Source organism: Phaenicophaeus curvirostris, chromosome 1, assembly GCF_032191515.1.
Source record: "Phaenicophaeus curvirostris isolate KB17595 chromosome 1, BPBGC_Pcur_1.0, whole genome shotgun sequence".
In the NCBI taxonomy this organism is placed as follows: domain Eukaryota; kingdom Metazoa; phylum Chordata; class Aves; order Cuculiformes; family Cuculidae; genus Phaenicophaeus; species Phaenicophaeus curvirostris.
In genome coordinates, this window is record NC_091392.1 from 50,245,834 (window position 1) to 50,270,507 (window position 24,674).

Genomic DNA, 24,674 nt, shown 5'->3' on the forward strand with positions numbered 1-24,674 from the left:
GCCATGCTGTGGCACCCGTGGGTGTGGGGACACTGGGTTCAGCCCTCAAGTTGCAGGTGCCCCACAATGCCTCTTGCCACCCAGCTCTGCATTCTGCAGCATATATGGGGCTGCCCTCACTCTCTTAAACAACCCACCGTCTTGATATTCCTTCTGTCAGTGGGTGAAATTCTGCTTCACAAAGGTGGTAGGTGTAGGGGGGAAATACTCTTTAAACTTTGAGACATGGACATCTAGCAGTTCTGAAGGCACAGACTGACAAGCGGTGGGGAGATGGCCAAGATATTTTGTGGATTCGGTCACAGGTGACCTTTAATGAAAGTATTATGGGTTTGTTTTGGTGTTCTTACTAGATAAAACATCAGTTTGAATTAAACCTCCTTATTAAAACATTTACTTTTGCTTTTCAACTTTTGTTTGGGGTAAAATGTTCTGTCGCAAACAAGTCCTGTTTTTAGTACCATAGGCAAACCACAAAACAACGCCAAGCACTACTCTCTTTAGCAATCTTTGCTTTGTCTTCAGCTATATTTTACAGCTGCTTTTTTGGTGAGTGCAGGAGAAATAACAGCTAACCTTCAGGTCAGACAAGGGTATCAAGACTTGGGTTTAGTCAAGTCACACAACTCACTGTGACTGATTATGTTACATCCCCATGTTACATCCTTCTGAAGCACTATGCATATATTTTGCCTTCCAGAGATGTCCTAAAATTAATTAATGAGCTATGAAAGCATGATGAGAAGTGCTTCTATCTCCCTCAATGAGAAAAGGACCTTACGTATCACTTGAAGCTTGACTGAAAATTATTCCTCTCAGTCATAAATAAACATGATTTATCTCGAATTTAGTATGGCTCTTAAAAATCAGAAAGTGATTTTTGTTGTTAGGGCAGTGGAGGAGGTGGGGCAGGAAGGCAGGTGATAAGTTTTCTCCTTGTTAGGCACTGCCCATTCCCCACCCCCACCCCCCACCCCCCCCCCCCCCGCTCGTTGTTCTGTTTGCAGAGGGAATTACTAAAGCTAGGATGAAGACAAAAACATTCCTTCTCTACATTTAGGGAAAAAGCCTGCAGCAGTGTTTTTAAGGTTGAGACACAAAGTGAAAGCAAGCATTACTTTCAGCATACAGTAACTATTCCAACTGGAAATGGGACTGTTGTTTCAAAAGTGTCACAATTTAAAGCGCAACTGTTCCACTTCAACCTCCTAAAGCTGTTTTTCATTTTCTGAGTAGAAAAGGAACATAAAGGGTGGTGTTTAGGATGAGAATTAGAACAAAAAACTGAAAGGCCAGAAAACTTCCTGGTGCTTTAAAAAAATAAAATAAAGAAAACCTTTTAAAATGTTTCTGAGGAATCAGGAATTAATTCCTGGAGGGTTCTAGTTTGACAGAGACACTATTTTATCTCCTCAGTCCTGTGCAGAGGAAATCTGAGCTCATGAGCGCTGCATGGAGATGCCATATGGGAAGCTTTGTAAGCCTCTGGCAAATATCTGTATCAAACATGCACTTGTGTAGCGCCTTCTGCACGCAAAGAACAAAATGGCAATGAATGGAACCTCCCAGCACCAGCGGGAGGCAACAAATTACCTTCTCCACTTACAGATGGCAAAATTGCAAAATTGGATCCACCTGTGCTCCTTGTAGCCTCGTACGACATCTCTGAGGATGTAGTGTGAAATGTTGCTGTTCTAAGCCAGCATTGTGTGTCTGTAGTTAACAAGAGAAGGCTTGGTGACGGGGATAATAAGCCCTGCACCTGACTGGGAGGAATATGATATAGACCAAGCTCCCAGGCCACCCTACTGCCTAGGACTGTCACCCCACAGCTCGTAAGCATGTATACTCTGCAAAGATAGAGAGTCTGGTATTGTGTTTACATGGTAACTCAAGTCTGTATATATTTTAAAACTTCTGTGAGAAATACAAATGTAAATCAGCTCTGATTGTGTACCAGCATTGCAGCATCCTTCTGTATGTGGGGGACCCCTTCTCTTCTCAACACCCCTTATCATCACTCTAACTTGCTGCATTAATAAGCTTTATCTTGGTGGACCATAGACCTGTCATGGCTCAGAGCAAGGAAGCTGGTCTTCAAGGACCAGCGAGCCGGACAATAACCTTTATGGCATTCACCCAGGGAAGGTACATGCTGCAAAGCAGAAATGTAAATCACTTCTTCCCAGGCAGACTGTGAAACAGGGTGACTGTTATCAGGTCCATCCATAATGAAAATGAAAAATGAGAGCATAAGTCTTCCCCTTTTCATATATATCTTTCACACTCAATATTCTCCCTGAGCCTGGAATACTGGAGCATCTTTATTGAGCTTAAAGATAAATTGTACACACCGTTAATTCAGCTTCATAATGCCATTACCAGAGAAGCAATTACAACTATCTAAACTGAGCTTCATGGTACATAAATATGGGGAAGCAGCCTCCATTCACCCTATTGAGTTATTCTGTTCAAAGCTATCCTATCTTCTAATTATTCAGATGCCATGTAGAGTACTATAAATTCTTCCCCCCACACAGCGATTTATAAGTGTTATTTTTTTCCCAGCCATTTTTACAGAGAGGTGGTTGAGATACTGCAAAAATTCCTTCTACAGACTTTCATCGGTTACACCAGTCTCCCTCTCAGACACTACTAATAAATGCTGAATTTAGCAGCCATGTGCACAAGCAAGGAAATCTAACTGCAGGGTTGTTTATTGCCTGGAGCATCCACCGATAACAATAGAAGGGATACAGTCTCTTTATGGAGATCTTACATGCAAGCTAGATTATGCATCCATAGCTTAATTTAGCTCCCTTATGCCTCAGCATTATGATACATTTGCTAATTACATGATCACACGCGGTGTTTTCCCCATTTAACTCCTGCTTCAGTTGGTACATAGGATGCTTTGTGACGGGCAGCTGTTCAGCAATCCTCTTCTTGCAGCTCACCCATGCAGAGGCCCTGTGCTGCTCTGACTAAGCACTGTGCTGCATGAAATGGAGCTAATCGCTTCTTCTTCATGTGCTCTTCTGAAGCATGAGTGGTTGGGAAATTGGAGCACTTCACAAATATCAGCAGTGTTACCCTTCAAGCTCCCTGTGACAAAAGGTATTTTCCCATTTCAGAGGCATGGCTGAAGCTCGTTCAGGTCTTGCATCTGCTGCAATATATGCCTGGCTTTGACCCCCAGCTCCTCCAGCAGTTACTCAGCCTTACCTCAGCAATCCAGTCTGAGGAATGAAAAGCAGATACTTGCTTTACAAGGCGAGTACATGAAGTCTTCTACAGAAAAGCTCTGAAATGCAGCGAGCTCCTAACACCCAGCCCTGGACAGGCTCCAGACTGTAACTCATAGCTTCCTCTGGCTCCCAGTATAGATCACTTTCCCAGAGGAAAGCCAAAGGAAAGCTGACAGATTTTGAGTGGGTTTGTGCAACATCCCCGTATGGAGGGAAACAGATAGCTCCATGAGCCACCAGCCAGCAGAAGAGACCTTGGTGGGGGGGATCAGCTCAGGCAATTAATCTAGTAAAACAGTGAGAAAACTGGTAAGAGGGCTAAACAGCTATACCTTTGCCTGCTCTGCTTGTAAGCACATCTGAGAGCTGAAGTCCTCCTGGCTGTCTAAGCAAGCACAAGTGCAGGTGTAAGACCAGCTCATGCCTCAGCTGTGAGGAAAGGAGAGTGCTTCTGCTGAGGCTGTTCCTATCAGTTCAGTGTTACTGATGTTAATTAAATGTAAACCTGCCTGCAAGCCAGAGCTTGCCCAGACTTTATAGCCATAATGCTACATTAATGACTTCAGATGGCAGGTCATGTCATTAATTGCAGCAAGGTTGAGTGGGTTGCAGCCATAGGTAGAAGTGATCTTTCCTCTATCTGTAACTGTAGAGGAGCAGTGCAGGAACATCCCACAAGGGACAATCAATAGACCGAGACAAATTAGGGCTGGCAAAAGGTATGGTTATTGACAGAATAGTATTTGTGGTAAGAAATCCATCAGTTTCAAACAATCCTGACTTTCAAAGTATATTTGTTATTGGATTTTCCATGCTTTCCGCCCCCAATGAGAAGTTTTGTGCATACCAGGCAACATATACAAATACTATGTGAGTTGGAAATGTTTATTATAGACATTTTTAATTGAGTGAAAGAATCTGAGCACAAAGTAAATGTCTCGCTGCATAATAATCTATGGAATTCAGTGCCACAGGAAGACATGGAGGACTCAAACATTGACGCTAGAGAGAGCAGCTTTTTATACCAACAAGCAGAATAAAGAAATTTAGAACAGTAAACTCCTTAAAAAATTGGTTTGGGTGGAGGGAAGCTTGAAACATCATGCAGGTTGAGTGACTACGGATCTGGAAAAACCTGTCCTATAACTCTATTTTGTGGAAATTCACGTACCGTTTGAAGTGTCCGCTGCTTCAGACTCACTGTGGAAAAATCCATATCTCAGCCTGAATAGGACCCATCTTCCTTTTTGTTAGGCCTATGTAAAATCCCCTTCAGTCTCAATAAATGCATCAATTTATAATGCCAGTGCTGGCTAGCAGCATGAGAACTAACAACATGCAATGTAGTAGTAGCTGTGGCTTTTCTTTCTCCAAACTGGTAGTGTCACCTGCTGTTCGTCTTTCACGTGGTAGCTGTGGCTCTCAGTCAGGGACTGGAAGTCATGGGTTTGATGCCAATTTCTGTGTAACTGAGGATGAAACCTATTGTTCACAGGTTTTAAGAAACACTCATTATGGTGTAGGCAAGATGGATGGGGAAAAAGGCCAAGGGAAGGGGGAAAAAAGGTTTACACAAAAGCTGGGAGTGTGTCCTTTTAGCTTAGGCAGCTGACATTGTGCAATTGCAGAAGGTGAAACTAATGGTATAAAGAGCAAGACTTCAAGCAAGAAGCTGAGTAACAACCCCAGTAGGTGGGAACTCTGCTCCTGACTGCACTCAGGAGTAGTTTTAATGCACTTTGCCATTAATCATTGGATAGAACTAGGAGGAGGGAAGGAACAAACCAGTAGAACACAGCTTAGGACTGACTCTGGCAAGGTCACCTCACACTAGAACACCAGATATCAAGGCCTAGTTATACTGGATGGCATTACTCCTTGGTTCCTTTTCACAACGGTCATTGAGTTGGTTCTCTGATTAAGGACCTTGCAGGCTCACAGACAAATGCTCAGTTCTTGTAATCTTCTTTGCATAGCCTGGTGTTAAGATGTTTTAAATTTAAAGGAAGAAAAAAAGGATAATTTGCATGTTTGAAAACCTTGACATCTTGTCAATCACATGAAGTTGTGCCGTAAAGTGATTTTATCATGGCTGTGGGCTTTGGTCAGAAATGCAGCAGAATGATTAAATTAGCACTTCTGCTTTCACTTACCTTGACCAGAACCATCTAGAAATTTTTGCATGTGCTTTCCTTGTAGGCCACCACACACCAGCACAGAGGTAAACTTCTCAGCTTCTGCATGCTCAAGGCCTGATTGCTGGCCACCTGCACAGGGTGCCTGGCCCCAGGCAAACAGCGCAGGTCTCATCTTGATGGTCCACATGCTGGCAGGTTGAGCATCCAGCCCACCAGGATAATGTGCCACTGCCATTCTGGTACAGAATCCCCGGGCTGGGAAAGAAGAGAGAAATTTCCTTTTAATTTACAGGCAGCTCTTGCCCCCTCCCAGCTACACAGGGTTGGCCTCGCATCTCTCTAAAGAAACAGCCTCCTCCTGCAAGCAACCTCTTGACATTTATTAGCTCTGGAGAAGGAGGCACACACCCTTCCCCACAGGGCTGGGATGGAGCCATCTTACTTGGCTTTGGGGGCTGGAAGCACATTTAAACCTGCCAACTCTGATGAAGGTCCCTGGGCTGAGTCCTAGCACCTGCATTTAATTTTCCTCCAGAGCAGGTGGGGTCAGACATATTTCTGGGTCCTAACAGAGGTTGCACTCCCCTGCAGGGCTTGGGGACACTATCTTGTATGAGGTTTATGCCAGCTGAGTAAATCCTGAAGTAAGCTGTCAATCACCATGCCACCCCAGGGGGGGAAAGGCTGTTTCTGGGTGCATGTAAGGGTCTGCCTCCTGCTGCACACCCCTCTAAGGAGCCACAATCCAGAGGGCCATGTGTGCAAAAATTAAGGATCCAGGTCATGTTGCTGCTTAAACAGAGGGACATCATTTTAAGACCTGCCACTTGTCTTCAAGGGATTATGGCAGTCCAGCCTGAAAGTGCCATGAGCCTCCATCGCCTGCGTGGGGAATGAGGCTGCTGAAGAATTGTAATGAGTAAAATCCTACTTTAGATGCTGAACTAACTAAAATAACACTGTAACATAGGCTCTAAAAGCTGTTCAGTTTGTCTCACTCTGTGGCTGTTTGCAGGCTAATTCACAAAGGCTTTTACAAAACAAATAATACAGCCTAAGTCCCATTCTCATTTACGTCCGCGCAATTTCATTGGAGGTCATTGGGTTGTATGCTCTATCACATTGAGTGTTAACTGGGAAATACACACACACATACAGACACACAAAATAATCAAATGAGTCATACTAAAGCAGAACTATTCCCTGTAGTCTCTAGAACAGTGCTGTTAAACCCTGAGATGGAAGGTTTAACAAAGGCTGGAGACCATTATCTTGCAGTCTCTAACCACTTGCAATTTGCAGTCAGAGTTTAGCTCTATGAGCGCTGCAGGATTTGGCTGTCATCAAACTCTTTTTTTAAATGTTACATTCACTTGAAATCTGACAGAGGCAGATTTTTTGTCAGAAAGCAGATGAATGAGATGCTAACATCTCAGTAATACATGGATTGTTCAAAATTCAGAAGATTTACTGTGAATCTGAATGAAAAGGCATCATTTAATATTTGGCACATCATTAAAGCAGTACCAATTCCCAATATTTTTTGCTTTACATGTATGTGTGTTCAATATAATTACACTTTACCGTGTGAACATTTTTTTGTCATGCAAAAATGTGTAGCCTCATGTGGAACATTTTTATACAATTAATTCAAAAACACACTTAATAGTCTCTTTTTCTTACTTGTATCTTAAATAGCAATATCTAGTCCAAAAAACACAGCAGTAAGGCAAAATATTCCTAGGGCAAGCCAATTTCTTTTGGAAAACAGGAAAACTGTATAGCTGGTTTATGCACATAAATATTGCTTAAGTGTATAATTACATGTAGGAAATTATTTTGAACACAGAAACACAAGAAACATCAAATCAAGTATGATTCAGTAAAGACAGTCCTTCACTGTGCTTTTCCAGGAGGGGAAGCCGTCAATCTTAATCTGACATAGTGGTAGTTTCCAGAAATGAAAGAGAAAGCTGAGAGCAGGATTCATTTCAAATAACTTTTTTTTTATCTAAAAATAAGGTCTCTTGCAAAAGATGTTCACCTCAATGATCTGAGAACTGAGAGAAGAGAACAAGAGGGAAACCCCACCAGGCCATCTTACAATAGGGCTGCCAGATGGAGGATTTTCTCTCAAAGCTACCAGTTCTGATCACTAGCTAGAGAAATAGAGGATTAGATGCACTTTTTTCCCCTTGAAAATTGGCTAAAACTACATGATTAAACCACACCCTGGGATACTTGCCAGAAGCCTCAGAGGGATACCTGTAGAGTGGATCTTGTGCACAGCAGCTCAGCTTTTTGCTAGAGGTGAAATATCACCGTCCTTTCCCTAATCTGCTGGAAACCCCTTTGAACACCACTTTTCAGTTTCCAAAGGACTTTGTTCTTCCACAGGATTTCAGTGGCTTATGTTTGGACGTCTGGCTTCGGCTGGAGTCCTGCGTGGCTGTGTGTTCTGTGGGGGTGCGCTGATTGCTCTGCACAGGTCAGATATAGAATGGCCAATCAAGGTGCCCTGCACCAAATAGGCACCATCTACACAAGCTTGTTCCCTGTTCTGCACGTCAGCCTTACAGAGCTCTACATTTCTTCATCTTTAAATTATTTCCTTGCCCAAACTGATACAAGAAACTAGTTTTGATCGAAGTTTTAAAAATCATTTTTCTTCCTTCATGAGACTGTTCATTACCATGTAGTTTTTTTAATACATTTCCCTCGAGCCTGAATTATCCATCATCTATGCCTTATTTGGGACTGGGTTTGGATTAAATTCTGAGAACAGATAAGATGGGAGTAGGACCATTTGACCTCCAAGCATATGCTTCGGATTAGCTTACCATTACTAACTACCCTAGGTTTAATATCATTAGTCATTTAAATGTTATGACACCATATTAATTATATTTATTGGTTTAAACAGAAGCCAAATGAACATGTCAGTGGAAATTACATCCCTTCAAAAGTCATACCCAGACCCCTCCCTTCTGGCTATGCTGAGGCTGCTTGCATGAACACCCCTGGACAGCACAGCATTGTAACACCCATGATTCCTGGAAAAGCCTTGCAGAAACACCTCCCTGGGCACCAAGCTGGCTGCTCTGGGCCAAGAATCAATGTGCAAGAGTGCACGAACACCAGGATCTGTGCTAACATTAATGCACCCTCATAAACTAGTCTAATCTCACCATATTATGTTGTTCAAACAGCCTAGTCACAGATGCCTTGGTTGTGATGGGGTTATGCCATCCCTTACAGAGAACTGCTTCTCATAGCACATGTGCTTGCAAGTTAGGACTGCGATGTCCTGTTGAGAGGACTTGAGGATGGGCGTAGCTGGGAATCTGCCCACCTCTCATGATGCATTATTTAACAGTGCCTTCTGGAGATGTATTTTTAAGAATTTTTTTTCTTCCCTGATTACTCAATGTATCATTAATGTTGCTTTAGGTAGTACAGCAAAAGGAAAGCTCAAACAGTAGTATTAAGTTTTCTTTGTCAATGGAAAGTGTAGATTCTTGTTTGCTTGTTTTTACATCAATCTTATTAGACCTCTAAAAGGTTTTATAGTTATTTAAGAAGAACGTAGGTTGTAGAGAAATGTAAGTTTATTATACGCTTGGATTAAAAGATTCAGTTTCCCTGGGAAAAATGTACAGACTTCAGCATTCCTTCAGGTTTTCATACCAGGGTATAGGTACGAGCACAGTAAATGGTGCAGGTAATCACAATTCAGGATAGACAGTCAAGGACACTTGATATCTGAAATTTCCTCTTCATTGTTTAGAATAATCTACAAACGTGAGAATAGAGCTCACTTAGCCGTGCCAGCACAATGCTTGCTGCTGCTCGGCAGGAACCGGAGACTGTAGGCACCGGGGCATTCCTAGAGGTATTTATGCCAAAGCCACGAAAGGTGACTGTGAGACCTGAGCTGTTTCTGGACTGGAACACGATCTTTCTGTGCAGGCTTGGTGTAATAAGTATTTTCACACTGAACATTTCTTTATTCTCCTTTGCATTGGCATTTTTCATGCTTTGCATCATCTCTCAAAAGTAATTTGCTCTCCTTTCATGCTCTGCTTTGGATCCATCTATGTGTTTCTGCACTTTTAACTGATTAACTGATGCAGAAATAACTATTATTTGCTACTGCAAGATGTAGGTCCCAATGTTGGACCTATATTTTTCTACGCTTGGTATTTCTGGGTTCTTCATTTTTATTACTTCAAGCCCACATTTAAAGCTTCTTCATGACAATGTATAGGAAGAGTACTAAAACATTTATTAGAAACAATTTCAGCTGCTTGAAAATTAATGTCTGTAAGGGTTTTGCCACCCTGTCTAGCAAAGAAGTAGAGGAGAGGTCCTCTGCCATGGCAGCTCTTACCTCTGATCGAAGCAGTGGCAATACATCCATGGAAATCACTGGCACAGCAGCACGTTCTCGCATTGTAAATACAAACAACCAACAAAATGCTTTACAGTTTTACACAACGAGTTCATGAGATGCACGTGGCAAATAGCTCCTATTAATGGTGAGGAAGCAATGTGTGAAGCTCCTGTGAACTGGTGAAAAAATAGACTGAAAGAAATTGGCAGCGTTGCAGTATTGCTTGATTCGCATACTTAAATATTCGTGTCCTCTGCACTTTCCCAGCAAGAATACATAATGTAATCAGGAATAAAATGCAAATTTTTAGCTAAGGAATGTAACTAGATTTGAACAAAAGGTGCCAGAAGTAACTAGTGTGATGTTGTGCTAGGACTGACAGAAATACTTGTGGTTTACAGCACTAATTCCATGTGATCTGTTTTTCTGTTGGTTTGGGATTTTGTTATTCTCATCTATTAGGTATTATTGAAACCAGGTCACATTCAATGTTGTTGCAATCTTTCTAACTGTTCTGGGAAAAAACAGTGCCATTTGTACATATGGCTGAGGGAGGTGAATATGGAGGATGAAGTGAAAGGAAAAGATGGTGAACGTCATCTGTAGAAGCAGAAAACTTGCTCTGTATATGCCCTAGAAATGTTTTAAAGCTTACATTTTAGAAGCACCTTTTCGGCTGATGTATGCTCTGTTCAGTCTTTAAGATATAACTGTTAGTGTCATTAGCCAAATTCCCATTGATTTGGCATGTGAATCAAAACAAAACCATGGAGAGATTTGCTCTTAAGACAATTGCTGTAACTACCTGCCCTAAAAGATGCACCCTTTTTTTCACACCAATTTCTGCCATCCATTTTCTCTGAAGGCTTATAGGGAACAGAGGGATTTTTTTCAACTCCTTGTTTTACTAGTCTGGGATGGTGAAATGTTTCTTGAAATTAGTATGGGACCCACAGAGAACTGTATTTGGGGGATCTAAAATGAAGCTCTCAATATTTGCTAAGCTTTAGGCACAATATTGCCTTATTTACAAGGGATATTCCTTGTAAAGCACTGGAGGACACTCTTTTCTCTAGCATGCCATTATTCAGCTTGCTTTTGCTGTTGCTACCACTTTCTGATCTAGCATTCCTTTTACATGAGACATTTCTATTGAAGTTAATGAAAAATAGGGGTGTTCAAGGAAAGGAGCTCTATTTTCATGTTTTAGCATAAAGATGCAAATTAGAACCAGTATTAAAAACCTAACAAAAATGGATAGAATTGTAAAGCAGAGTTTGTATTGGATAGAAGTAATTTGTTCTGACGTTTTGAATAAACATTACAAATAAATCAGGATATTTATTATACATACTGCTTACTGTTGAATAATCTGGCAAAAAGATAGCTGCTGTTGTGGAATAGCTTTTTAGTTAGCGCTTTCAACAACAGTTTTGAGCTGACTTTAGGAAATCACTACAATGTCCTTCCATGATGTTTATGTAGAGGTCCTGCGGACAAACTGGGAGGAGGTATGCAATAAGATTATGCTCAGCTCCTTAATAGGTAAAGCAAAAACCAGGTGTCTAACTGTGAATCCAGGCTCCTGTCACAGCAGAGATCTTCTTCATGTAGAGAGTGCCGTTGCTTACCCTAAGTGGATGCATCCTGGCTGGCCAGCCGAAATAATCCTCTGGTCTCCAGCAGCCGAGCTGATGAGACCTCCATGGGCTATCACAGGAATTATGACAGTTCCGTGAGTTACAATCCTGAGTTCAGATATCACGTCTGGAACTGAATTTCACTTCAGGAAATAGTATCTTACATATGACCTTATAAAAGGGCAACTCAAGGGCTACTTCCGGTTGGAAGCTTTGTGACGAAATTAGCACTTTCTGTAGTCATGAAAGTAGTGCCTACTCTTTCTTCTATATCTGTGGGGCTGAGCCTCTCTGCCTGGTTCTGTCTGCCATGTGGCACTCTGCCTAGCTGCCACCGCTCAGTCAGGGTTACTTCTTTCAGGTGTCTCCTTGCGTGGACTCCCAACTGGTCCAAGAGGCTGAAAGGAAGCCCCTTTCCATACCATGTCATGTACTGAGTTACTGAGTGTTTCAGAGGTTTACAAATCCTTGTTTAAGGTTTGCGTCCAAAGGAAATAGAAGGTCTTATATTTAACTCTGGAATAACTCCTGGAGACAATCCAGACTGAAGTAAATGGAAAAATAAATCATTTAGAAAAAAAAATAAAGTATTTACAAAATCTAATCTGTAAGTGGACTTTCAGTCTGAGCTGTTCTTATGTGAATTTAGCCAGGAAAGAAAACATGTAAATCTCAAGGGAGGTGACTAATGTCAGCATAGGTCTGTAGTTTAGGGCCTATAGAAACTACTCTCCATGCTGCCTCTGCCTGAAATGTAGTGATTTATATACAAATGGTACTTATGACAAGCAAGATAAGATCTTAAGTATACAAAAAGTGAAAGGGAATGAATTGTTACAGTAATGTGAGGTGGGAAAGAGAAGAGGCTGACTAAAAAATTAGTTTACTAAGATAATTTTTACTTTTTTAATTACTGAAGAACTTAAAGTTTTGGGAGATGATCACTGATAATGGTTGTTGAATTATAGACATGGATGTTATCATAATGTAAGAGCAGGCAACCCGTTGCTGAAACATCAGCAGTCCTCCCTAGCATATGTTACAACAAATACAATCTATCCTCTTTGTTTTGGTTCTTTGTATTTATCCTAAGTGTAACAGCTTCTGGATGGATGCAGTTTCAGGGGAGCCCTGAGCCTTGCAGCTGTCTCAGCTAGCACTGAGGAGATGTCAACTTAACAGTTAAGTAGAGAGTCTTGGAGACTTATGTAAAACATCACACTTTGTAATTTTCTTCCATGCCACTCCTTAGGCAAACCTCCGAAGTGATTCTTGTATTCCTGCAGCCCTTTTTTGAACCAAGGGAAGTTTTATCTGACTCAGAACTAAGGACTTAGGATCCTTCCTGCCTAGGGTAAATCCTGACCACACCGAGGCCGATGGTACTGATGTTCTTGGTAGTCTTTTTACCAGGAAATATATCTCTTGGAACACAGAAAACGAGCTAACTGTTCCCCTGAATTGTGGAGCAAAAGGAATGTTCCTTTCAAAGGAGTGGTATGGAGTTGGAACCAAGATTATTTCTGGGAGAAAATCTGTGCTCCTTTAGCCACTACTTTACAGCTAAAATCTATTAGAGACATGCAAATATAGCTAAAATATTAATGGCAAGGTAGGGTATGTTTTAGTTTGTAGATCAAACACGAATTACATAATAATTGCATAGCAATTACAATAAAATTACTGTTCACTATTCCATGTTACCTGCAACCAGTAATCAGTATAGGCTGGTTCATACATGACAGTGTTATTACAGCCTAGACTCAACAGAGTTGGTGTACCTGGGTACCCTGAGTGATCAGGAATTAACTCAGTCATAGAGAGAACCCCCAACTTTTAGAGTTGGTGTGTTCAGAGAAGTACAGCCAAAGTCCAACTATAAGGTAATTGCAGTACAATTCAAGAGAAGGTTGAAACCACTGCATGATGTAGCCTCAAACCAAAGTTTTGTAATGTTAAATAATGATAATGTAGTTAGAAGACGCAGAAATCTTTATATATACATTTACTTCATGGCTAGAGTACAAAATGCTAGTACAAGTAGCCATTTCCATGTGTTTGGAAAAAATTCCCTTAAACACTATCAGTTCTCTGAGTACTTAATATAGGTCTGCAAATTCAGGTTTGAAAACCTGACCACAAAGTGTATATAATTTGTATTTGCATTTTTTCCATGTCATTCCACAGTCTCAGAATGGGAGAACAAAAGCCGAGGAGGATAGTAGCAGGCTTCCAGATGAGTTCCGAGGCCTGGGAAAAATACCAAAATAATAAACTAAGTGAAGAAGGGCCTTATGTGATCTACCGTGTCTCTCAAATAGTGTTATGCAATGACTTCTCCCTCCAGCGCTAACCTTTGTTTGAATCACAACATATCATTGTGAGATATTCCCTCGTGTTTTAAAAGCTGCAAGAAAGAACTCTATTATTATTTACCCTCCCTGTTGAAATGGAACAGTTTCCAGGCTGACTTTGTCTGGCTATGGTCTCCAACCATTGGATCATGTGTCTTTCTCTATTAAATTCATATGTTGGTGGCTGTTAAATGACTTCTGCATTTAGGTTCTGTTACACTGTGATAAAATCACCTCTTATCCTTTTCTTGGGTAATCAAAATAGATGAAAATTCTAGATTTTCTCACCAGAAGACATTTCTCAAAATTGAGCATTCTTTCCTGGCTCTTATAAAATTTCCAGATACAGCAGTATAGCATCCTATATCACCATACCCACAGCCTCTATGGACCCCCTGGGGACAGGGAAAAGCAGTGCCTTGCCATTAGTTATCCTGCCCATTGCCCCCAGGGCACTGAACCTGGCCTGGCCCTGCCACCAGGGCATGGTAGCAGCAGGGAAAAAACAGAAGCTGGAAACATAGACCAGCCACCTGAGAAACAGAAGTGGCAGCTCCATTACCACTCATGGTGAATTTTGTATTTTGAAGTAATAAACATCATGTACAACAAAATGATGTTATTTCCTTACTCCTCCTTCACATTTGTCTGTTTATTTAGTGATGGATGTGATTTGGCCTTTCAGCTATTACATTGTTTTTCTTATCTGTTACAGCTACTAAATCCACCTAAAAGCCACTCCTTCCTCCAATGTGACCTCCCTCCCCCTTGTAAATGGGATTTATTTTCTCCTGAAGAATGACCTTGCATTTGGTTGTGTTGAAACACGCATTGAAATGACCTCCCCCCCCTTCCAAGTGACCCTGATCTATGCCCATCATCTGTTCTCTCTTCATTGCTTTCTTTTTATTTGCTACAAATTCTGTCAGCAATGATTTAATATTTTCTTCAAGATCATTATTAAAGATATTGAATGGGAAGAGAGCAGCTCCCTGGAGGCTTCTGCTCAAAAAAACCTTAGCGACTGCAAGCGCCTTTCTGAGATCTACCAACTGAGCAATCCTTAATCTTTTTAAAATGAGTCTGCATTGATTTTCCTGTACAGCTAATTTTTATAAGAATTTTATGAAGGTCTTGCTCTAGTGCCTTATAGAAGTTGAGCAACTGAATCAAATCTGTGAAGTCACAAAACTTTTGAGGTAGATTATAAAAATTACGGAAAGATACTATATTGATTGAATCACTTGCTCTTTTGACTCCTTGCTGATTGTTTTCCCTGCCAATCTTCCTGGATTTGACCAGAGACCAATGTCAAAGAAAGCTTGTTTGTAACCTTGCAAGTAGGGTTTTTTTGATCATTCTAGGATTTATTAACATTAATAATTCAAACAGCCCATTGTTAATTCTTATAGGTGTGAGTTATCCAGTCTTGCAGAATCAAAGCTGTCTGAATGGACACGTAGGAGGGAGTGTCCTCTCCACTGTGCCAGTCCCCATGGCCAACTCAGGCTGACATCACCTCAGCTCCTTGGTACCCGAGGGAAGCGCTGCTTGAGTGCTTCAGCCTTTTGCACTTTGTGATCGATGATCCTGCCAACCCTGTCTAACAGCAGATCTGTGTTGTTAATGGGATTTCATTTCATTTGCTCCTTATGTATGTAAATAACTCCTCTTGGTTAGCCTTACTCTGGCTGGCTTGTAGTGCCTCTTCTCTCCCATACCAATTACTTATATTTCCACAGTTTCATATTTCTGCCCACTGCTATCAGTATAATCTTGGTTTTAATTGCATTTCTACCTCCATTGCATCATTTAATGAAGAGAGGCATTTCTTCTCCAAGGAATTGAGGAGTCTTTGCACTGATATGGATGATTAGGCATTGCTGCTCTGCTTTCTGCAAAATTTGCTTTCTCTCGACCTGAAATCAAGGAAATATCCACTGGAGCACAGAATTGGGCATATCTAAGACAGTGTCTTTTTGGTTCATGGGCTGTGCAGTCAGCTCTGTCCCTGTGGCTCCAGCATTGAATTTCCTCAAGGCTTCTCAGCAGGATGGACAGATTGAATGTAAAGTGGGGCTGCTGCTGCTGGAGGGAGGGCAGAGGTGGAGTGGGATCTGGGATGATTCCTGGGGGAACCTGGCTGCCTCCTCCAACCCCATGTGAAAGGGAGGGAGAGGCTTCAAGGTAGTGACAGCTTAATGACTGCTCTTGCTTATCGCTATTCTGATGACAATATCAAAAAGCTCTCTCTTACTTATTTTTGCGTCATTTTTTTCAGCTTTGGGAAAGTGTTGTCTTTGAATGAGTAAGCATATGTACTGCTGATGAAAACTGTACCTGTTAGCATACAGCAAGTAAATGATCATGAGCACTTGTATCTACATTGACTAACTGACACATTTGTGTTTACATGAAATATGGAGTTATTATTATTACAACTACTAAGTGTTGTATTGCATTTTGATAGAGAAATCGGTACTGCTACAAGATTCACTGTCTAGAAAGAGTGTATTTGGCTAATAGGTAAAGAGGAAGAGATTTTGGTTTTGAGCAAACACTAGGTGTTATTGATAGTTTCTAATGTACTACATGTACATATACTAGATGTATGATGGAGTTTGTATCTGAAAAGCCAGATGCTGACATTTGCTTGTGGTATTAAGCAATCCTCTGAGGAGAAGAGAGCTGGACTCGTTGATCCTTATGGGCCCCTTCCAACTTGAGATTTTCTGTGATTATACAAATAATGGCTGATAAACTGGCAGAGGAGTTCTCAGAGATACTGTTTGTATTAAATGGTGTGTAATTTAACACATTTTACTTTACCTGCCAGAGTCTAATTGATCTTTTAATACAAACTTTGGATATTATAAACAAATGTTCATAAATATTAGTTTCAAAAAAACTAACTGCAATTTAGTGACCCATAGCTCAGTCTAGTTTTTCCAGTTTCTCAGCTGGACCCTGAGTGCTGGTAGGGAATTTATCCTGGGGTTCAGGGGAGACAGAGCCCTACTATGTGTACATTTTGGTGCAGTGGATGATAAATACCATATAAGAAAGGACAGGATGTGCCACTGGGTAGCCCTTTCATCATTGCTAATATTATGGAAACTAGATCAAATACAAAGAAATGAAAAATTGCAAACCCTTCATATCAGAGATGGGGCAGTATAGCTTGTACGCAAGATATAAGTGATGTTTTTCTCTTTAGTGGATTCTTTGTTATCATTGGGATCAATTTAGGAAAAACATGGATGTTTGTAACCTGGAATATTATTTAGGAAATACCAACTAAACTGTACTGAGTTTACTGATTAGCCATGAGTTCAAAGTGGCATACACAAGTTGGGGCTGAAGAAGCTTGCACAGCTACGAGACCTTAAACCAATGTGTGATGTTTCAGTTCTCCCTTTTCCTCCAGTCCATCAGGGTCCACTGAAGAGATGCCAAAATTATGCATAGGCACTGAGGTTATTCAAAGAAATTTCCTTTAAAACACCATAACTCAAAGAAGGCAGCTTTATAGCTATGAATATCATCTGAGAGACTAATACGCACTTCTATGCAAGCATCAGTCAGTGGCATGTACAACAAAGCAGAGGAAACTAAATCTAGACTGAAAGCATTTTGTTAGCAACTTTGGTTTTTATTTAAATTTCCCCATAGGACTTCCACACCATATGTGGAAATAAAATCCATGCATAAAACTGCATATTCCTGTGCAGTTTATCAGATACTTGACATCTCAATCAACATACTAATGTACTTCCTGAGACAACACTTAAGCATTTGCAAATATTTCCTTTTGATTGCTTTTGTTTTCTTCCAGTGAAAGAAATCTTCCTCTTGTGGCTGTTCTTCTTATCCTGAGCATGTAACCCTCCCTGCCCCCTTAGGGTCTACGCAAGCACAGTCCTATCTTCCTAGAAATGCAGTTACTCTGAAATTTATTTTCGATGGCCTCATACTGGGAGTGTCCAGCTTCTCAGGAGCATCTCTTTTGGCTTTTAGCCTTGAGATTTTAAAAGGGGGCCCTCTTGAGTGTAGGAAAAGCTTTTCAGAACAATTGAAGAGTTATTTCATGTCTTTGTTCTGAGATCTGTTGGTGGAGAGGAATCTATGCCATTCAATTTATAGAAATAGCAACAACAAAGTCTACAATCTGACTTGAGGTCTCCCCGAGTACATAAATGTTAAAAAATGAGGAAAGACTCTGTTATCTGTCTCTAAAGGAAAATAACAAACTCTGGACTATGTACCTGTAAGAAAACTCTCTTTCTCTGCTTCCTCCTAGGGAGGAGGAAGCACAGAAAAGTGACTTCATGCATTCTGCCTTCTGGAAACGGTTCATGACTGGTGTATCACTCAAACTGTGCTTGGACATTGTCCATGAAAGTACCACTTGGCATGGGCCAAATCCATGCTGGGTAATGTGTCAACTCTGTCTACTCAGGTTGATAATCACAGGCCCGTGCGCTATCTGTCACCCTGCTTCATTTGATAGAATAGACATAGCCCCCAAATCTCATCAGTACCAATTTGCAGGGAGCTAGTCAGAGCATCTTGTCTCAACAGCTTGCTGGAGGAGCTGGGTGTGAGAGATGTAATGTTTTATAGGGGGAATAAAGAACCTAGTCCTGCCAACACTTGGCCCTGCTCCCCTAGGTCAGCTGCTCTGGGGCTTGCAGAGGAGCATGCAGAAATCCTGGACAGCAGGGTAGAGTTTTTATTACCCCTTATTTGGGGTGGTTGCAGATGCACACGATCGCTGTGCTAATGTGTAGATAAAAAAGTCTTCGTGTTACACCATCATATTTTCCTTATATATCTTCCTCAGTCTGTAACTCTCACTCTCTCTCCTTCCATCTGTCTCTAGACATCGCTTACAAGGGCTGGAGCATCAAAATTTTGAACACGACAGTTCCCAAGCATACAGAATGTCAGGAATTTGCAAAGACCTATTGGTACAATGAATCCTCTCCCTGCCAAGGTAGCCACACTAACAAGATGACAAAGCGAGCTATTTGGAAGGTGAAAAATCCCCTAAACATAACAAAGCTCTTCGTTTAACCCTGCTGGAGCTCAGAAAGATTCCACAATCTGGGCTGACTAACTCAGCACAAACGCTAATGAGCAGCTGAGAAGGATCTCTCCCCAAGAGAGTTCATACCCTCAGCTCTAAGCAAATTCCAATCCTACCAGTACAGCAAAGGCAAAAAAAACCCATCACAGGCACAAACAAACCAAAAGCTGGGCAAAGGGCCTGAGAACACCCTAAGATCATCTCTCCCTCTGGAGGAAGTGCAGTCTAGTTCTCATTTAGCTCTTGCTATTTTCCCTTTCTAGGTGCCCTCTGTCCCTGTGCTCCAGAGCCATGCTTTGACACTTCTGTCTGACCAGTTCCTTTGCTCTGCAGCTCCTTCACAGCCCTAAAACCTTGGGGACTTGAGCATTAAGTGTGCTGAGCCCAGAGAACTCTTCAAGATGCACAAGCTGCTGAAGCTCACGTCTTGCCAGCATAGCAAATTCTGTGGGCCCTTTGATTTACAGTTTAGTGGTCCAGAGGCAGAATGGAATGTGAAGACAGAACAAAACTGACTCTTCAAGAGTTACTCACAACTTTAGGCAGCGTGTGCAAGGTCTGGCTTCCCACAGAATATATGTCTGTACCAGCGGTGTGTCTTTTTCCTTACTCTTTCCCTCATCCCTCAGTCTAAATCAGAATCTCTGAGGATCTCATAGTATCCTTACTCAGCCTGCCCCCTTATTTCCATCCCCACCTTGTTAAAGACGAGCTGCTGCCTTTGGCTGGCATGTGGAAAGGAAAGGAAAAGAGAGAAAAGAGAGAGTTTGTGTTTCACGTCAGAGATAGAAGGGTAGATAGAAATCCAGGGTGGAGGTCTGCCATCCAGACCTGCCAGCAGGTTTCAGGAGGCCATCCCTGTGGCAGGGTGAGTGCTGGGGTATCACACCAAGCTGGAGGTGAAAGAGCCCAGTTATTTGCTTGACACTGGAGGGAAGAGATGGAAATGTTGGATGGCAACAGGAGCAGATGGAGTCAGGCGAGGCTCAGTGCTGAGGTCAGCCATGGAGTGCAGTTGTGCTCCTGATCACATTCCAGCAGGTCTTGGCTCTGACTGCAGAGCCATCAGCCTGGCCCTGGCATGAGTCACGGTGATGGCTGTGCCTGTAGAAATGCAGCCAGGGACCTGCAGCACTAACAAACTAGAGCTGACTGAAATCCAAGTTTTCTAACACAGGCTTGCTGAGCAGTCCCACTGATCTCAAATACCCATGGGCTCTGGGCCTTGGGGGCCAAAAGGGGCCCTGGTGAGAGCAGGATGTTTTCAGGAGCTTGAACAGACAGGATGCCAGCTAAGCATCCCTCCCATAGTCTCTTGGTATCTGGATGCAAAGCAGCTGCCTAGCAAATAACTTACAAATTCTGTCCTTAATTATGTTCCTGGCAAGGTGAGTTGCTGCAGGAGTTGGATTTTTAGAAGAAAACTATCAAGGTTAATTTCAACTGTTTTCAGATAAATAATGAGCATGGATAATAATTCAAACATTTCTGTGAGACAGACCAGTACATCTGAACTGCCCAAGAGCATCCAAGGCAATGGTGATGATGGAGAAAGTCACCTCTTTTTTTTCAGTTTGGGGGCAACATTAGGAAGCTGTGCTGCTGAGGCAGAATATTGATTCTATTTGCACTGCTCTCACACCCCAGAGAAGGGGATGCTTCATAGTGACAAGCGTAATTGTTTTTCTGATAGGAAAAAAAAAGAATTGTTTAAAATACCATAATAATTTTCCTGCTCTTTTGTGCAGGAAAAATGATCAGCTCATCAGGTTTTGTTTTGCATGTTCACAACTATCTGAAAATGAAGAGGTGAAGTAAACAATTCTTACAAGCATTTCTGGATTTTCAGGAAGTTCTTTTTCCAATAGCTACTCATTACAAAACTGGAAAAAAACAGTTTTCTAAAATCCCAGAAGTGAAAAGTGAAACTGCCTTTAAACATGTAAAATTAAAATACTTTATATCTTCAACAGTTTAAAATCACAGGATTTGCATTTAGTGTTTTCAAAAAGATAAACATGTATTTTGCATTTTTTGATGGCATGTCTAGTCAACACAATCCTCTGCAGTTAAATGAGAAAAGGTCTTTAGACACTGAGGCAGAAAATTTGCACTCAGTTTCTCTCAAATGGCAGTTAGATAGTATTCAGTAAAATAATCTGTCCAGGTAAGATATATATGTATATAGCGCCTGTAAGCACATATAGCTAAGATATGTCTTAACTAGAGATACATTTCTGTATGCATTTATAAACAATGTACACAAAAATCTGTTTAATAAAGAAGAAATGAACCAAATAAAATGATTGAGGAAACAATGAAATTTTAGTGCTGATGTGAAAAACTTGCCCATTGTTTTACAAAACATCCAAATGGTTGTCTATTGTATTGTGATGCTTGGTCCTTTCTGGTCCCTCTGCTTAGTACTGGTGCAGAGAAGTGGTGTGACTTGATGAGTGAAGACCTCAGTTCAGCTCAACTCAACCTCTATTCTACTGTCTGACTTCAGCCCTTCCACTTATTCTTCCAAGGGGAAGAAAATTCACAGCATCTGCTTCTAGACATTAGCTAATTTGGGCTGTGAACTGTGTTCTGGGGCATGCCACCTCCATCTCCATTATCTAGATGTGAAGCCTGGGCCTAAACTGAGATGATGAGATTAATAACATGATGTACATCCATAAAATGGTTGAAATTATACTAATTTTCTTTATAAAGTGCTTTTTATTTCTATGAGAAAATGTGATTATTATTATTTGCAGTTATTGGTACAGGGCAGAAGGTTCAAAACGTCGTGTTTCATTTAGTAATGCAGGAAGCACAAGGCTCCTGCAAATATGAGGAAATACCATCTATTTATCTAACTTACAATACACAAATTTTGAAACAGCACTGCTGCATAAAAACACACAGGAGGGAGATAAGGGCACATATACTTGAACCCCGACAAGAGGAAGACAGGATACATCTGAGAAAATGAACGGAGATGTTAAAACTCAGAAGCCTCACAGACATCTGCTAACTTGAACATGCAACTGGCAGCTATCACAGAGCTGTGCTCTCATGTGGTTCTTGGCTGCTGCTTGCCTGTGTTTTCTAATTCCAACATGCCTCCTCACTGTTTCTCCTACATGAGCTGGCAGTGGTGTCAGAGGCAATCATGTCAGTGCACTGTAGACCACTTTTTTGCTTGTGAAGAGCAAGTTATTTTGATGGATCATGTTGCTTAAAATAAAAATGCAGGCTTCATCCATAGAAAGATTTATATTTTGTACTGGGAACATTGGGACCATGCAAAGGTTCAGTTGCTTTCATTGTCGGTTGATGAGGTCCATAAGAAAGTGCAACGGATAGTCCCAAAGTTCAGGGGGAACAGCACTAAAATGTCATCTTTCTTCAGCAGTTACAGAAATCAGTATGACAAAAAACAGACTTGCAAACCCCTCCCAACCTGGGCTCACATAGGCTCTCAGTAGAAAGCTGAAGTAGGTTATAATGAATTATCAAGGATAAACAAGCTCTTGCAGCCTGCTATTGACATGGATCATTTGCTTTAGACAAGACTTCGAATTTTTGATAGTGATGGAGAAGAGTTACCCTTCTCCCCTGATATGTAGAAGCACCTCTTTTTGTGTCATCCTCTAACCAGAGTGGCATGCACCCTGGCTCCTGTTCTTAAATGAACTCCACTAAAAAGACTGTAAAAGTTCTGACTAAATACAACTCACGTCTGGGGGGTCTTTTCCAATCTAGTAATTCTGTGATTCTGTGTGATTCATAAAAATCCCTTCCCATGCATTCGCTTTTGCCATTTCCAGGATGTGCCTGGCAGCAGAGATGCTGCAGACCTCAGTGCTTCTCTTGGGGAGGAGGAGCAGGGTAGAAGCTGCAAGCCACAGGAGGCTTTACTGCACTCAGCAGAAGCGTGGGAATGCTCTGTCACTCTCACTCAGCCCCTGGCCCCCTGTAGCTTGTGCTGCTGCCCAAGAGTGATACCTGCTCACAATTCTCACTGCTACTTGCAAACAGCCCTGGCAGGAAGTTAAAAGTCTCGCTTTGTGATAGCTGGGTATCTTGTCCCTGGAGGTCTTCCTTCCATAATCCTCCCCATGGTAGCTTCTGCAGCACCTTCACAAGTTATTTCACTTGTTGGTGGTCTTTGAGTGAGTGAGGATGGCAGCTGAAACAGAGCCTGAGGAGAATTTACTTTTCCTTCATTGCAAGGCGTTCCTGCTCTCAACAAATGTCCCCATGATTAGAAAGACCGGGTCCTTCTTCTAGAAACTGAGTCCAAACTCCAGAGAACAGTATTGTGGCTTTAGTCGTTTCCTTGCGGCTCTGGGTTGACTAGTAGTGGAAGGAAAAGTTGGCTGTAAAAATTTCTAAAACTATTCTTTTATCTTGCTTCATCTCCAAGATTCCAGGGAGACTGCAGCTCTGCGCCTGCACATGGACCTCTCAGTACTCCTGTTTGCTCCCTGTGCTGCATGTGTTAGTTTACAGGTGCTTCAGAGAGGCAACCCATCCTACTTCCTCCTTAGGCAAAGCATGGGAGCTCCTTCCACGGTACTGTCATGTAGCACCAGCAGCAGCAGTCCAGAAGCTGGTTTGGCATCACTTTGCATCACTTTGAGAAGACCAGAACCCAGCAGCCTGTTTTATTTTGCTGGCACATGAATTTGATACTCCCCTTGCAGCAGAAGCCAAGTCTCTTCACTGCTTTCTGCAGCACCCGGAGGAGGCATAAACTCCATGTTTTCTGTTTCAAGAAAACCCAGTACAACTCTGAAGGATAACAGGTAACAACGTGTGATAACATGCCTGTAGGAACAAACAGACTAATATTAAATACAAATTTTAAGTCATTTTAAAACTGCTCTGTGCATAACTTCTAGTCTTTGTGGTTGATAATAGCCATGTGTTTCATGGGTCTTATTTTCTGTAATACGTCTACCTTGTGGGCTAACTATACTTTGCCTATAACTTTCATTTTCTTTATATCAAAGGACCTATTTCATGGCATTAATAAAATGCCCTTCTCACTGCCCATGAAACAAACTCCTAAACCCAAAGTGCAAAAACCAGCCACCCTCCTGCCATTATTCTTTAAGCTGGGAATGATATTGCTCTCCTGGAGCCCACCCTACTTCAGGGTTTGATTTTCAGGTGAAAAAGAGTACCTGAACAGTTTCAGAAGTGCCCACACTGTTCAGAACAAAGGAAATGAGTCAAATGCGTCAGTGTACCAAGTGTATAAAATAACCTGACTTGTAAGGCAGCCTCTAAATGTGCTCTTTCGACATGTCTCTCTGCCATCCATGGCATGCACAGCAACAAGATGCAATTCCATGAGTATGTCACTGCATTAATGCAGGAGGAAAACAAACAGAGAGAAGCCTGTTGGGCAACCTCCTGTGCGCGACTGGGAATCTTACAGCAAAATGCTGAAACACCTTTCAGGAAAGTGAAATGCTATAATGAATATATCAAGCACTTGTGACAATTGTGTCATTCAGAGCATCATCACTTAAAGCTCCCAGGTCTTACATTCTGCAATATGCTTACCTTGTGGATAGGATTGAACCCAGCAGTGCTCTGTGGCCTTCAGTGGGGTCAAATAATTGTAAAAAAGCATACCTCATGAAGACAATCTTCTCCATTTTTATTGCTTCTTTTTCATTTTACCTCTGGTTAACTCCTTCTTCAAATAAAGAGATAGCAAATTAACTGTGTTCAGTGATTAAATCAAAGATCACCATAACTCAGACAAATCATGCTCCATGAAACTTCTTCAGTCTGCAAATCATAGCCT

The 24,674-nt window shown here is 41.6% G+C and overlaps 1 protein-coding gene across 2 annotated transcripts in view; it reads right to left on the reverse strand.

Moving 5' to 3' along the window:
* Positions 1-24,674, reverse strand: part of CSRP2 (cysteine and glycine rich protein 2) — a 300,171-nt gene that overhangs the window by 135,736 nt on the left and 139,761 nt on the right. The window lies entirely within an intron of this gene.